A 10,111-nucleotide genomic window follows, 5' to 3' on the forward strand; every position below is an offset into this window, starting at 1 on the left:
ATCAATGAAACCAGAAGCTGGTTCTTTGAAAGAATTAACAAAATTGATAAACCACTAGCCAGTTTGATAAAAAGAGAAAGGAAAGACCAACATAAATAAAATCAAGAATGAAAGAGGAGAGATCACAACCAAAAAGCAGAAATAAAAACAATAATAAGAGAATATTATGAGCAATTATATGCCAATAAAATGGGCAATATGGAAGAAATGAACAAATTCCTAGATACATATACACTACCAAAACTGAAACAGGAAGAAATAGAAAATTTGAACAGACCCATAACCAGTAAGGAAATCAAATTCGTAATCAAAAATCTGCCAAAAAACAAGAGTCCAGGGCCAGATGGCTTTCCAGGGGAATGCTACCTAACATTTAAGGAAGAGGTAACACCTATTCTCTTGAAGCTGTTCCAAAAAATAGAAATGGAAGGAAAACTTCCAAACTCTTTCTATGATTCCAAAACCAGGCAGAGATCACACTACAAAGGAGAACTATAGACCAATTTCCCTGATGAACATGAATGCAAAAATCCTCAACAAGATATTAGCCAACCGGATCCAACAATACATTAAAAAAATTATTCACCACGACCAAGCAGGATTTATACCTGGGATGCGGGGCTGGTTCAATATCTGCAAACAATTAACATGATTCATCACATCAATAAAAGAAAGGAAAAGAACCATATGATCCTCTCAATAGATGCAGAGAAAGCATTTGACAAAATACAGCATTGTTTCTTGATAAAACCCTCAAGAAAGTAGGGGTAGAAGGAGCATACCTCAAGATCAGAAAAGCCATATGTGAACGACCCAATGTTAATATCATCCTCAATGGGGAAAAACTGAGAGCTTTCCCCCTAAGATCAGGAACAAGATAGGGATGTCCACTCTCACCACTGTTATTCAACATAATATTGGAAGTCTTTGGACTCTGCAGTCAGACAACACTAAGAAATAAAAAGCATCCAAATTGGCCAGGAGGAGGTCAAACTTTCACTCTTTGCAGATGACATGATACTCTATATGGAAAACCCAAAAGATACCACCAAAAAACTGCTAGAATTGATTCATGAATTCAGCAAAGTTGCAGGATATAAAATCAATGCACAGAAATCGGTTGCATTCCTATACACCAACAATAAAGTGACAGAAAGAGAAATCAAGGAATCGATCCCAGTTACAGTTGCACAAAAAATCATAAAATACCTAGGAATAAATCTAACCAAAGAGGTAAAAAATCTATACAGTGAAAACTATAGAAAGCTTATGAAAGAAACTGAAGAAGACACACAAAAAAAAAAAAAAATGGAAAAGGATTCCATGCTCCTGGATAGGAAGAACAAATATTGTTAAAATGTTGATACCACCCAAAGCAATCTACATATTCAATGCCATCTCTATCAAAATAACACCAGTGTTCTTCACAAAGCTAGAACAAATAATCCTAAAAATTGTATGGAACAAGAAAAGCCCCAAATAGCCAAAGCAATCTTGAAAAAGAAAACCAAAGCAGGAGGCATCACAATCCCAGACATCAAGCTATACTACAAAGCTGTAATCATCAAGACAGTATGGTACTGGCACAAGAACAGACACTCAGATCAATGGAACAGAATAGAAAACCCAGAAATGGACCCACAAACGTATGGACAACTAATCTTTGACAAAGCAGGAAAGAATATCCAATGGAATAAAGACAGTCTCTTCAGCACGTGGTGCTGGGAAAACTGGACAGCGACATGCAGAAGAATGAACCTGGACCACTTTCTTACACCATACACAAAAATAAACTCAAAATGGATGAAAGACCTCAATGTAAGACAGGAAGCCATCAAAATCCTCAAGGAGAAAGCAGGCAAAAATCTCTTTGATCTTGCCCTCAGCAACTTCTTACTCAACATGTCTCTAGAGGCAAGGGAAACAAAAGCAAAAATGAACTACTGGGATCTCATCAAAATAAAAAGCTTCTGCACAGCGAAGGAAACAATCAGCAAAACTAAAAGGCAACTGACAGAATGGGAGAAGATATTTGCAAATGACATATCAGATAATGGGTCTGTATCCAAAATCTATAAAGATCTTATCAAACTCAACACCCAAAAAAACAAATAATGTAGTGAAGAAACGGACAAAAGACATGAATAGACACTTCTCCAAAGAAGACATCCAGATAGCCAACCGACACATGAAAAAATGCTCAACATCACTCATCATCAGGCAAATACAAATCAAAACCACAATGAGATACCACCTTATACCTTCAGAATGGCTAACATGAATAACTCAGGCAACAACAGATGTTGGTGAGGATGCAGAGAAAGAGGATCTCTTTTGCATTGTTGGTGGGAATGCAAGCTGGTGCAGCCAGTCTGGAAAACAGTATGGAGTTTCCTCAAAAAACTAAAAATAGAACTACCTTACCACCAGCAATTGCACTCCTAGGCATTTATCCACGGGATACCGGTGTGCTGTTCTGAAGGGGCACATGCACTCCCGTGTTTATAGCAGCACTATCAACAATAGCCAAAGTATGGAAAGAGCCCAAGTGTCCATCGATGGATGTATGGATAAAGAAGATGTGGTGTGTATATATATATATATATATATATATATATATATATATATATATATATATATAAAATAGAGTATTACTCGGCAATCAAAAAGAATGAAATCTTGCCATTTGCAACTATGTGGATGGAACTGGAGGGTATTATGCTAAGTGAAATTAGTCAGAGAAAGACAAATATCATATGACTTCACTCATACGAGGATTTTAAGAGACAAAACAGATGAACGTAAGGGAAGGGAAACAAAAATGATATAAAAACAGGGAGGGGAACAAAACAAAAGAGACTCATAAATATGGAGAACAAACAGGGTTACGGGAGGGGTTTTGGGAGGAGGGATGGGCTAAATGGGTAAGGGGCATTAAGGAATCTACTCCTGACATCATTGTTGCACTAAATGCTAATTAATTTGGATGTAAATTTTTTAAAATAAAACATAAAATAAAAAAAAAGGACACCCACCTGAACAGATTTTTTCATGCGGATGAAATTGCCCCATTCGGGGAGTTGGGGGAGCCACAAAGGACATTTATTACTATGGAGGAAGAGCAAGCACCAGTATTTAAGGCAGGGAGGATAGGCTAGCTCTACTGTTTTATGTCAACGTTGGGTTTATAATCAGGACTGCTATTATCTATATAAGTTGCTAACCCTGAGTCTTGCAGGGAAAAGATGAACACCAGCTTCCAGTTTTTTGGTTGTATAACAAGAAGGACTAGACAACAAAAACCTTTTTTCTGGATTGGTTCCATCGATGCTTTGTTCTTGAAGACAGAAAATACCTTGCCAGTAAGGGACTGCCTTTTAAAGTTCTTTTGAGATTGGAAATGCTCCTAACCATACAGAGGCCCATGAGCTCAACACCAAAGGCCTAGAAGTGATTTTATCATCAAACACATCTGTATTTTAGCCCCTAGATCAGGAGGTCATAAGGATCTTTAAGGCTCATTACACATGGTACTCTGTGTAAATGATTATCAAAGAAAGAGAATCCTGATAGAACATGAAGGTCTGACGGAATTACACCATTGAAGATGCTATCATTGTTATAGGAAAAGCCATGAAATCCATCAAGCCTAAAACAATAAATTCCTGCTGGAGAAAACTGTCCACATGTTGTGCATGACTTTACAGGATTCACAGCACAACCAATCAAGGAAATCATGGAAGAGATTGTGGATATGGAAAAAAAAAGTGAGGCGTGAAGGGTTTTAAGATACGGGTCTTGGAGAAATTCAAGAGCTAATTGACACCACACTAGAGGAATCAACAGAAGACAACTTGATGGAGATGGGTGCTTCTGAACCAGTGCCAGATGATGAGGAAGAAGATGTAGAAGAAGCAGAGCTAGACAATCTGGCAGAAGCATTCTTATTATTGAAGACTGCTTTTGACTCTTTTTCAACATGGACCCCTCCATGGCACAGCCACTGAAACTAAAGCAAGTGGTGGAAAAAAAGTATTGGTACAATATAGAAACATTTTCAGAGGGAGAAAAATAGCAAAAAAGTCAGACAGAAATTATGTTGTATTTCCATAAAGTTATACCAAGTGTGCCTGTGTCTCCTGTCTCCCTTCCACCTCCTCCACCTCTCCTGCCTCTATCGCCCCCGGGGACAGCAAGACCAAACCCTCCTCCTTTTCCTCCTCAGCCTATTCAATATGAAAAACAATGAGGATGAAGACCTCTATGATGATCCACTTCCACTTAATGAATAGTAAATAATCATCATGCCATATAGTTAATAAACCTTCAGTGGTGTGTGTGTGTGTGTGTGTGTGTGTGAAAATCTAATAACTGTAAGGCAAAATCTGTACAAGACATTTTGTTTTGTTCATCATCATTGCCTAAGTATTCATTGTCTAGAACATTGTGTGCAATACTTGTATGGAAGTGTATAGCTTCTCCTACATAGGCATAAGGTGAGTGATATTTAATATAGATTAATCATGTGTTAACTTTGTTACTGTTTTAAAACTTTGCTTCAAAAAATTACATTTCTGTACAGTATTCCTCTCTCATAATTGGAGAAACTGCATATCATCACAGGTAAGTGGTTTTTAAAAAACTGTAACAATGTTACTAATACTGCATTATGAATATTACTAGAATACTACTTGCCATAAAAAATTTAAAACAATTCACTCATTAGTGTATAAGCAAGGCTACCATGATACAATCATATCAATTATACTAGGCTACAAAGCAATCATATTGCTGTTTCAATGCATGGATCATTATACCTTTAAAGAAATATGAATTTATTTTTCACCTTATATTTTCATTTTTGATGTCTAGTGTTAGTAATATTTATAATATTTACAATGTTTTATATCATATAAGACAGTGTTGATGTAGGCACTGACAAATAATTCATCTTGTAAACAGATGATGTAAACTTACAATATTAATAAATCTAGTACTGCACTGTCAACATATATTCTCTTCCTTATGACTTTCTTAGTAAGATTTTTTTCTCTAGCTTACTTTATTATAAGAATACAGTATATAATATACATAACATACAAAATATGTGTTAATCAACTGTTTATGTTATTGGTAAGGCTTTCAGTGGACAGGACATTATTAGTAGTTAAGTTTTTAAAGAGTCAAAGTTATATGGGGATTTTTGGCTGCAAGGCAGGTCTGTGTCCCTAACCCCGTATTGTTCAAGGGTCAACTGTATTTGTTATAGCAGCCAGAAGTGACTAAGACACATTGTGACCGTAGCCCGATCCTGTCAAACCTAATAGATAGGTCCTCTTATACCCTGTGTAGAAATAAGGAAAACTCTGAGAGGAGAAAGAACTTGCCCAAGACCCTTTATAGAAGTGGAGGAGGCAGGATTTGAAGCTAATTATGTCTGACTTCTGAAATCACTTTCTTTCTTTAATATGAAATTTATTGTCAAACTGGTTTCCATACAACACCCAGTGCTCATCCCAACAGGTGCGCTCCTCAATGCCCATCACCCACGTTCCTCTCCCTCCCACCCCCCATCAACCCTCAGTTTATTCTCAGTTTTTAAGAGTCTCTTATGTTTTGGCTCTCTCTCTAACCTTTTTTTCTTCCTTCCCCTCCCCCATGGTCTTCTGTTAAGTTTCTCAGGATCCACATAAGAGGGAAAACATATGGTATCTGTCTTTCTCTGTATGACTTATTTCACTTAGCATAACACTCTCCAGTTCCATCCACGTTGCTACAAAAGGCCATATTTCACTCTTTCTCATTGCCAAGTAGTATTCCATTGTGTATATAAACCACAATTTCTTTATCCATTCATCAGTTGATGGACATTTAAGCTCTTTCCATAATTTGGCTATTGTTGGCAGTGCTGCTATAAACATTGAGGTACAAGTGCCCCTATTCATCAGCACTCCTGTATCCCTTGGGTAAATTCCTAGCATTGTTATTGCTGGGTCATAGGGTAGATCTATTTTTAATTTTTTGAGGAACTTCCACACTCTTTTCCAGAGGGCCTGCACCAGTTTGCATTCCCACCAACAGTGCAAGAGGGTTCCCATTTCTCCACAGCCTCTCCAGCATCTATAGTCTCATGATTTGTTCATTTTAGCCACTCTGGCTGGCATGAGGTGGTATCTGAGTGTGGTTTTGAGTTGTATTTCCCTGATGAGGAGTGACATTGAACATCTTTTCATGTGCCTGTTGGCCATCTGGATACTCTGGTTTCTCTTCAGATCGCATAAATCTTTTGCCTTTTACTGAAATCACTTTCTAGTATAACATGCAGACCACTTCCTGAATTATATAGCACAATATAAATGGAGGCACAATTTTTAGGGGATGCAAGTCCCTGCATGGATATCAGAGAGGAGACCAGATAACATCCTCCAAAGTCTCTAACGATGTCATTACTGGATATTGGTGAGGCTCTTGCAACCATAAAGGTCATAGTCCAACAATGACAATGGGTTTTGTCTGATCACCTGGTAACAGCTGCCTAAATGGCCACATTGTAACCAAATCTTGGCTCAGCAGAGAGGAGTTATGATCAACTGGCCATATCTGTCATAAGAGCTGGGGGCTGTGGGTGGCAGTGGGTGAAGCATGGCAGTCATACCAGACATCAGCCTCCTTGACTGAGGTGACTTGCCCATGCTTGTATGGATGAGTATGTTCCCCACAGTCACTGTTCAGCAAACTGGTGTAAATGGAGAAATCATGAAGCTTCAGTCAGACCTTTCCTGCCAACTGTAAAGGCAATTGAAGAACACAATGGGTAATGCAACTGTTATGTTTGAACAAGTGCAATGCATGAATTGTGATCAAACCACAGCTTTATTTGTGTCCCCCACCATTTTTAAAACTCCATTCAGCAGGGATGATTTGTTCTTCCCTGATTAAAAAAAAAAAAAAAAAAAAAAAAAAAAAGCTCTAGGTACACATTCTGGTTGTTCAGAGATGATAGTCCTACAGGCACTTGAGTCCCAAACCCAGTTTCAATTTAGGCATTAGAATATATAAACCCTTGTCACACTCCAGAGGCTGAATCTGACTGTTAAGTCTCCTTCTCCCAGTCTGGGTCCAGTTAGGGACATGGGCCTTACTCACCTCTGGTTCTGCTCATCTTCCCCCATCTTGAGCTGCTCTTTCACTCCTGGCAGGGATCAAAGTTGGGGAGAGTGTGCAAATAAAGGTGAGCTAGCCCAAACATCAGCTTCCTGACCTCTGGGCATAGGAGGCATTCCTTGCTGACTCTTAGGGTGGTGTTTTCATGGGCTCTTCCATGGCTCCCTGCTGGCCTCCTTTCTCCTGCAGCCCCTAGGCCTGGTAGCATATCCCGGCCTCTTTCCTTGGGGGTCCCCTTGCCTCCTCCAGGAAAGCCCATGGGTGGGTCCCCTGTGCAATCCATACTGCACAAACTGTACACACTCCAGAGCCTAAGTTGTTGGTCAACCACTGTCTCATTTCCAGAACTCCCAGGTGGAGTCATACTCCAGCCTCAGCTTCCCAGGGACTCCAGGAAGCTCTCTATCTTAGTCTTAATTGACATTTCTCAATGTGGTTCAGGATGATTCACACTGGAATCATCTGGAAGCAACTGTTAAAATGCTTAGATCTGGCTCCCCACCACTTCCCAATCCACTGGATTAGCATCTGAAGGAAGAAACATGGAAATCAACATTGGAGTTACCAGATAAAATACAGAACTCCAGATACATTAGGATTTCAGACAAACGACTTTTTTTTAGTGCATGTATGCCCCAAACATTGCATGGGGTACATATACTAGAAATACATTCTTTACCTGAAATTCAAAATTAGGGCACCTGGGTGACTCAGATGCTTAAGCATCTGACTTCAGCTCAGGTCATGAGCTGCGGTTTGTGAGTTCGAGCTCTGCATCGGGCTCTGTGCTGACAGCTCAGAGCTTGGAGAGTGCTTCAGATTCTGTGTCTTCCTCTCTCTCTACCCCCCCCCCCCCCCGCTCATGCTCTGTCTCTCTCTGTCTTTCTCAAAAATAAACAAAAAAAAAACAATCAAACAAACAAAATTAAGTGGGCATCCCGTATTTTTATTTGATGAATCTTACAACCCTAATCTGCACTGAATGAGCTCCCCAGGCTGCACATCAAAGTCAGTGATCTATTGGCCAGGACTGGGGTAAATAAAGTTACTATGATAATGCCACCCTGGGAACCTCTGAAGCATCAACCAGGCAGTAGTCCCATAAGTAACCTATGTCACCATGTGCCATCTTTTCTCTTTGGACTTCTATAGATTCCTTATAGAGCACTGAGGTTTCTCTCCACATCTGGGCCCCCATGTTTGCCTAATTCAGGGGGAGGTATTTCAATTGTAATCTATAGGAATGGTACCCACTGGAGATGTGGCTGTGTACAGTGGCTCTGTCCCCACCTGTTCCCCTCCATCAGTTCAGGCATTTTGTAATCTCCTGTTATAGTGAAAAGGCTTGACAAAAGAGAAAAAATGCTGGGCAGTGAATGAGTATTTCACAAGAAACAGGGCCCAAGTCATATTAACAGGAAAGATATAGACCCAGAAGGAAATGGATCTTCCTAGAGGTGAGCTGTGCTTGTGTCCAGATATTTTTGTAGAAAATGAGCAGCAGTTTAGGGGATGTGCCCATCATCCTTGCCTCCCCACAAGTAGAGATTAGCAGTAAGGGTCCAGGTTCCTCCCCTCTACATCCACATCCCCAGAACCTGAGCAAAGGGGAAAACCACCAGCATTCAGTAGCGGTGTGAGTAGCAGGGCCAGGGGAGGAAGAAAGCTGAGTCTAAAGAAAGAGCAGAGGGAAAGCAGGAGCTTCCCAGTGAGTAGGGCCCAGTGACCCGGTATGCTTTGGTACCTTTACCCATATGCAAGTAAAAGAAAAAAAAAAAAAAGTTAGCCCTTCATCAGGCCTCCTCTGTTTGAAGAGGCAGATTATCATAAAGAACAGATGGGGAATGCACCATCCCATGGCCACAAAACAGGCCCTGGCCCCACCCTCAGAAAGGACACCTAGATGCTGAGGAGCAGCTACCTGCAAGGGTAGGACAAGAGGAGGAGTGAGTGACTTGTCCTGGAATTTCTCCCCTCAGGAAGTAGCTGGAGCCACATTCTTGGTATAGTAAAGAGGGGCCACCACCCAAGTCACGTGATCTTATTTTGGGCTTTATAACTTTACTGGTGGACCCTATCATTCCTTTTTTTGGAAGTAAGAACACCAAGGGAGCAGGCTAGACAAAGTAGACATCGTGGTCTGGAAAATGACCTGTGGTCACTTTGGGAACTGAAATTAGTGAGATTCACTTCCTAACACTGGGCCTGGCCAGTGGCCAGAAAGGCAGTACTGAGGATGGTTAGGTAAAGTCCCAAATAAGTGTGCTGAAAGTTCAGGGGGAAAATAGTAAGGTCTAAATCCCATGACTGAGGTGTTGACATAAGGAGAAGCCATGGACCAGGAATTTACACCTCAGATCTGACCTTTCCATCTTTAGAAATGGACAGGGGCATATCTGGAGATTTGGAGGCCATGCATAATCAACTCAGAAAGTGGTGGGAGCAAGGATTGTCACCGGCTGGGCTGGGCATGAGGGGACGCCAGAGCCTCTGAACCCAGCATGGGAGGGTCACACCTGCAGCTTCAGATCAGAGGCCTGAGCAGAAAACCTTAAGGGCAAATGTACTGGGTAGAGCATTAGTGCTGGGAGAGGCCTCTTGGCCTCCTGGAACTTCTGCCCAATCTATAGATCCAGCCTGGCAACCCCTTGCTGATGTCTTATACACAGATTCACAGAGAACCCTTTACATGACGAGCTTTGTGGAATAGGCATTTGAGGATTTAAAAAGGGTGGGAGTGACAGAGACAAAAGCAAGGTGCCTACCAAGGACTCAGTGAGGGACAGGTCCTGCCCAGATCAGCAGGAAGGGAAGCTTAGACAAGAAGGCTTCAAGGATGAGGTCCTTCTGTGCAACCACCTTGAAAACAAAATGGCAGGAGGAGAAGGCTGCATGACCTGACTGAGTTCTCAAACTCACAGCCCATTGTGACATCACCAGCCAGGGA

General features: G+C 40.9%; 1 protein-coding gene across 7 annotated transcripts in view; it reads right to left on the reverse strand.

Moving 5' to 3' along the window:
• LOC122217664 (serine protease-like protein 51) overlaps positions 1 to 10,111 on the reverse strand; it is a 63,688-nt gene that overhangs the window by 51,404 nt on the left and 2,173 nt on the right. The window contains exon 1 of one of the 7 annotated variants that reach the window (XM_042934977.1): positions 9,930 to 10,029. The exons of the other annotated variants lie outside the window; for them this stretch is intronic. The gene's annotated coding sequence lies outside the window, so the exon portion shown is untranslated. Of the gene's footprint in view, positions 1 to 9,929; positions 10,030 to 10,111 lie in introns of those variants that run through there. 7 annotated transcript variants of the gene reach the window in all.

The sequence above is a fragment of the Panthera leo genome, chromosome B1 (genome assembly GCF_018350215.1).
Source record: "Panthera leo isolate Ple1 chromosome B1, P.leo_Ple1_pat1.1, whole genome shotgun sequence".
In the NCBI taxonomy this organism is placed as follows: Eukaryota; Metazoa; Chordata; class Mammalia; order Carnivora; family Felidae; genus Panthera; species Panthera leo.